The 5,852-nt window shown below is 50.0% G+C and overlaps 1 protein-coding gene across 1 annotated transcript in view; it reads right to left on the bottom strand.

Moving 5' to 3' along the window:
• The window catches only part of LOXL2 (lysyl oxidase like 2), a 97,012-nt gene extending 96,609 nt beyond the window's left edge, over positions 1 to 403 (bottom strand). Inside the window, exon 1 of the mRNA XM_006140670.3 lies at positions 159 to 403. The gene's annotated coding sequence lies outside the window, so the exon portion shown is untranslated. The remainder of the gene's footprint in view (positions 1 to 158) is intronic.
• Positions 404 to 5,852: the final 5,449 nt, after the last annotated feature.

Here is a 5,852-nt window from a genome sequence, read left to right on the forward strand (position 1 = left end):
CCCCCCTCTCGCAGGGACCCCGCGTTGGCGCCCCCCCGCCACTCGGGCTCCAGGAGCCCCAGGCACTGCAGAGAGGCGGCGCCGCGGGGGACCCCACGGGGACGCTCCGGCTTGCCCGCCAGGCTCCGTGGGAGGGGTGGCGCGGGAGGCTCTCTTACTTGGCAGCGGGGTTCGCAGGGGCTGCGCTGGCACTGGGCTCTTTACAGAGACCCCTCTCCGCGCGGGTCGCCGCTGAGCCCCTTCCCTGGGCAGAGGGGGCGAGCAGAGTCCTCCGACGGTTCAGAGCGAGCCCCGAGTGGACGAAGCGGCACGCTGGAGTCCCGGCGTACTCCTCTCGGCATACTTTAAACCGGAGTCCACGGCAAACCCCTCCCCGGCCCACCTTCCCAGAAGGCGGCCCAGCAGCAGGCCCAGCCCCTGGCCCCCAGCCCCCGGCCCCTTTTTTTTTAACTCGAGAACCGCCACGCCCGGGGCGGCGGGGGCGGCGGGGGGGCGGGCTGCGCGCTGGCGGGGCCGCGGTCCGGGGCTGGTCCGGCCCGGGTTTCCGGAGCCTGGGAAGCCAGGAAGGTTTTCCTCGGGGAGACTCCTTTGCCCTCCACCCACGTAGTGCTCCCGGAACTTAACCCTTCGTTGTCCTTATCCGCCCACCCTGGGACCCGAGCCGAATCCATCTCCACACCCCGAAAATCCTAGCCCTGCCTGGCACCAAGTTGATACAGATTAGCGAAGGAAAGAGTTCAGATGAGAGTTCAGAGTTCAGATGAAAGAGCTCAGAAACGTTCACCCAACTCCCCTGGGGTTCACCGCCCTTCTGGGAGAAAGCAGGGAAACAGATTTGGAGCGAGAAAGCCAACAGCCCCGTTGCTCCCAGCCGGCCACATCAGTGCCTTAGCCACACCACTGTCCCCTCTGACGACCAGCGTTCTCTTTTGTAGATGAAAGGCTTTGGATTCCGTGACCTCGAAGGCGCTTCCTCGCATGTCAGGGCCCTATTAACAAGCCCTGCACTCGGGGATACAGAACAGGACAGAGCTACGGGAGTGGGCGGCGTGCAGAACAGACATCCCTGCTTGCTCCGAAGCTCACAGTGGGGGCCTGAGGCCGTCGTGCGTCGTGCGGGTCTGGAAGAGAAGCCTCGGTGCAATTCTCAGGGCTCCTTAGAGCGAAACTCAGGCCAGCAGGTGAGTGGAGGTTAAGGTGCTGGATCCCACATGGCCGACTACACCGGTCCAGTCCCGACCCCCGGTCTTGAAAATCATGCCAGGTGCGCGTGGGTGTGGGTGCCCAAAATCCGGATAGAGGACTGGAGGAGAAGGGATTGCAGTACCGCTATCCTCCTGGGGGATGATGATGATGATGATGAGTGTGTATGTGTGTGTGTGGGGGGGGGAGGGTGATTCCTCCCCCATCACTTTCTGGCAAGCACAACCACCCTATAGGAAAAACTAAAAAGAAAAAAAAAATCAGAAAGACTCTGTCGGGGGAGGCAGAGCCAGCTGTAAAGGAAGGAACCGCTGTGGTCCTCTGTACAGGCAGAACCCCCGGGAGACTGCAAACTCCTGGGGACAGTGGTCTGTCAGATTAAGGATGTGGTCCTTCTTTGGGACTTCTGTCTCAGTCATCTCCTCTTACTACCCTCCCCTCCTAATTTGCTTCTGAAAACCAAGCAACCCAACCTTGACACAGCCATTTTTAGTTGGGAGACTGATTGGGGATGGAGTGGGCCCTCCATAGCTGCAGGTTCCGCGTCTGTGGAGTCAACCAACCACAGACAGAAAATATTTGGGGAAATAAATTGGTTACATCTGTACTGATCGTGTACAGACCTTTTTTATTGTCCTTATTTCCTAACAATTTACTCAGCTTTGAAATACAAGTAATCTAGAGATGATCTAAAGTACACAGAAGGATGTTCGCAGATCATATGCCAGTAAATACTATGCCATTTTATATAAGGGATTTGAGTATCTGGGATTTGGGTATTGGTAGAAGGTTCTGGAACCAACCCCTGGCAGATACCAGGGGACTTCTGGTATGTCAAGGGCCTGGGGTGTTTCTTGGATCTGGCCTTGGGAAGAGGATTGCGGTTAAAGACTTCAGACTGGTCACATATTTCACATAGCCTAGTGGTCCTATATTGGCCGAGTTTCTAACAGGCCCTATTATCTGGCTTCTTGTTTCTCCGTTACTTTTAATGAGGGTGAACGGACACTTTATAGAAGCTTGGCGGGAACGAGGAGGTATCGCCCTCTAGTGACTGAAGCCCCACACAACAACCAATCCTTTGCATTCTTCGGAGCCAACTTCTACAACAAAACCAACCCGATTTTAGAGCCATCCGAAAACCGAAGAACATTTGGTCCAAGCATGTGGTTTACCGACCTGAAATCAGAGGCCTAGAGGGCTGTGGGTCTGAGCACAGTCCTTCTGAGGGTTTAACAGCAGCGCTGACATCAGACCCAGACGAATGTCTGCCAAGCCCCAGATCTGCTCCAAAAGCAGATGTAAATTGCACGTGTGTGCACTTCCGGATTGGCTAGAGGTTCCCCCTTTTTCTCCAGGAAATAATGTTTTCACACTGAAAAGTGTGCACTGGTGCTACCTGAATCATGATTCCATTTTCTGAGGTCTTAGTTACCCATAGTCTACCATGGCCCAAAAATGGAAAATTCTAGAAATGAGTAATTCCTAAGTTTACATTTTGCACCATGAAAACGTCCACCTTCCAGCTCCTTCCCACTTGGGACATAAAACGTCCCTTTGTCCCGTGTGTCCACCCAAAATGGAAAATTCTAGAAATGAGTAATTCATAAGTTTACATTTTGCACCATGAAAACATCCACCTTCCAGCTCCTTCCCAGCTGGGACATAAATCGTCCCTTTGTCCCGTGTGTCCACCCGTATATGTCACCTGCCTGTTAGTTGGTAGCCTTGGTCTTCAAGTGGGAAAACCTAGTAGATAGGGTTCAGTATTATCCAGGGGTTCAAGCATCCACTGGGATGTCTTGGAACATATCCCCACCCAGGTAAGGGGGCACTACTAGAATTTAATTCTCACCATCTATTTCTTTTTTCTTTTTTTGGAGAGGTTTTTGCCTTAGGGTGCATGCCCTTGCCAGAGAGAGACACTGAGAGGGACAGGGAGAAATCACCCATCAGAAGGGATGGCCATGCTGCGATCCCTTCCTCATTCTCCTAGGAGGATCTTGGGCATTCACAGGCACCCAGCATGGTTTTCAAAACTCTGGGTCTGGGATTTGAACCATAGTCGATGATGTGGGAGTCCAGCAACATAACTGCTATGCCATCTGCTGGCCCCCTTACCATCTATTTTCTAGGATGTAAAAGCCTTCTTTTTCACATACTGTGGGCCAAATGTCATCCATCGCTTTCCTTTTCTTAGTTAATTTTCTTTAGTCACACTAAGCGAGTGTGTGCATGACAGAGGTATGAGCACTCTTCACAGAGTACCTGAAAGGTTCAGGCTGACTAGGTGGGGGATTCGAACAATGGCTGCCATGTAGGATCCGACTGCTCTTGAGCAGCACATTTCCACGGTGCCACAGATCCGGCCCATCTCGATCTATTACTAACTAGAACCATTAACAGCATGTTTGAGAATCCAAAACAATTTACTTGGAGGAGCCCAAAGCTTTTCATAGCCTTCTCTAATGAAGAAGGCAGGCGAGGTACAGACATCCTTGTCAGCAAAGAACATTATGACATCTAGAAAAGAGGAGCATTTCGCAACTTCAAGTGCTATGACTACCCTGCCCTTTTCTTGCTGAGTTTGGGCTGGTGGCTACTAGGCCCCTTTGATAACCTCCTGTGCTTGGAGTCCAGTTCTGTTAGATGTCACCCAGTGGCTCCCCACCTTGAAGCCAGACCAGGGTCAATATAATTCAAGCAGGCTGGAAGGTCTTACTCTTAAATTAAAAACATGCTTTCCTCTCCTGGGAAGGACCGTGTCTGAAATCTTGCCCTTAGACATCAAACCCTTTGAATGAACAATTGACACATAAGACAGTGTGAGTATCTTTCAAAAATCTTATGTTGAGTCAAAAAAAAAAAAAAAAAAAACCCCAGCCACAAAAAAAGTAACACACTGTATGATTCCATTCATAAGAAATTCTAGAAAAGTCCAAACCAACTACAGTGCCTAAGCAGATCAGTAGCAGCCTGAGGCTGGAGGTGGGGGTGGGGTGGGGTTGCCTGGGAAGGAGCATGAGGGAACCTTTGGGGTGAGGACAAAGGACTTCAATGTGGTGATATTGGTATTGTACAGGTACTCATCCCAAAGTCATGAAACAAAACTTTTTATTTTTTTTTGGAGAGATTTTCACTATAGGGTGTGTGCGCTCGCCAGACAGACAGAGACATAGAGACAGAAAGCGAGAAATCACCCCCCAGGAGGGATGGTCACGCCGCAATCCCTTCTCCTCCATTCTTCTCTCGGGATCTTGGGCACGCATGCACATGCGCCTGGCGTGAGTTTTAAGCCACTGGGTCCGGGACGCGAACCGCGGTCGACTACGTGGGAGTCCAGCGACATAGCCATTACACTAACTGCTGGTTCCCTTGAAATGAAACTTTTAAAATGGGTGATTTCACTTTATAAAAATTATTTCATGATAAAGTTGATTTTTTAAATTACTCTTTTGCCCCCCTCCCCTTTTATATACTCTTTTAAAACGAAAAGTTTGGGAGGAGCAACTCAGAGTGGAATGTGCTTAAGGTCACTGTGGATTGGGCCAGCAAGTGGTATAGTGGTTAAGGGCTGGACTCCTGCCTGGCTGGCCATGCTTCAAGTCCTGGACCGGGTGATTTGCTTTCTCACTCTTTCTCTCATTCTCTCTGTCTCTTTTTGGTGAGCCCACATGCCCTAAGGCAAATTAAATGATAATAAACAAGTCTTTAAAAACAAAAGCAAAACGGAACACTATGGAAGCCGATTGCCTACGTTTGAATTCTTGATCCACTTAGGAGCTATGTGAACTCAGGAGCCAGTCAATCACCTGTGAAATGTAGCCTGGGTTTCCTCACTTGTAAAATGGACATATATCTCCGAGGATTCTTTTTCTTCTCCTTCTCCTTCTCTCCGGAGAAGTTTTTACTACAGGGCACATGCGCTCGCCAGAAAGAGAGAGACAGGGAGACAAAAAGCGAGAATTTACCCCCCAGGGGGTATGGCCATGCCACAATCCCTTCTCCTCCATTCCTCTCCTGGGATTCTAGGTACACATGTACACAGGCCCAGTGTGAGTTTAAGCCACCAAGTCCGAGACTCGAACCGCAATTGACTCCATGGGAGTCCAGTGATATAGCCATTACGCCAACTGCTGGTCCCGTTGATATATTAATATTAACTAAAGCACAAAGCATCCATTAAGGTTCATTATTTGTTGAAAATTCTATGGATTTGGACAAATGTATAATGTATCTATCATTCCAGCATCACACAGAGTTATTTCATGGCCTAGAAATCCCCCGTGTTCAGCCAATTCATTCCTCCCTCCCCACCGTCCCTCTCCCTGGAGGTCACTGCTCTCACTGTCTCCATAGTGAGACTTGCCTTTCCAGAATGTCGTATGGTTAGATTCATACACTAGGTGACCTTCTCAGAGTGGCCTCTTTAACTTAGTAATATGCATTCGAGATTGTGCCATGCCTTTTCCTGCCTTGATAGCTTCTTTTATTATTATTTAAAGTTTGCAAAAGGAACATGTGCTTGCTGGAAAGGGAGAGACAGTGTGAAAGTGAGAAAGCACCCCTCGTGGAAGATGGCCATACTGCAATCTCTTCTCCTCCATCTAGCCTTTCAGGATTTAGGGCACACACGCACATGTACCCGG

The sequence above is a fragment of the Tupaia chinensis genome, unplaced genomic scaffold (assembly GCF_000334495.1).
Source record: "Tupaia chinensis unplaced genomic scaffold, TupChi_1.0 Scaffold000039_1, whole genome shotgun sequence".
Classification (NCBI taxonomy): Eukaryota; Metazoa; Chordata; class Mammalia; order Scandentia; family Tupaiidae; genus Tupaia; species Tupaia belangeri.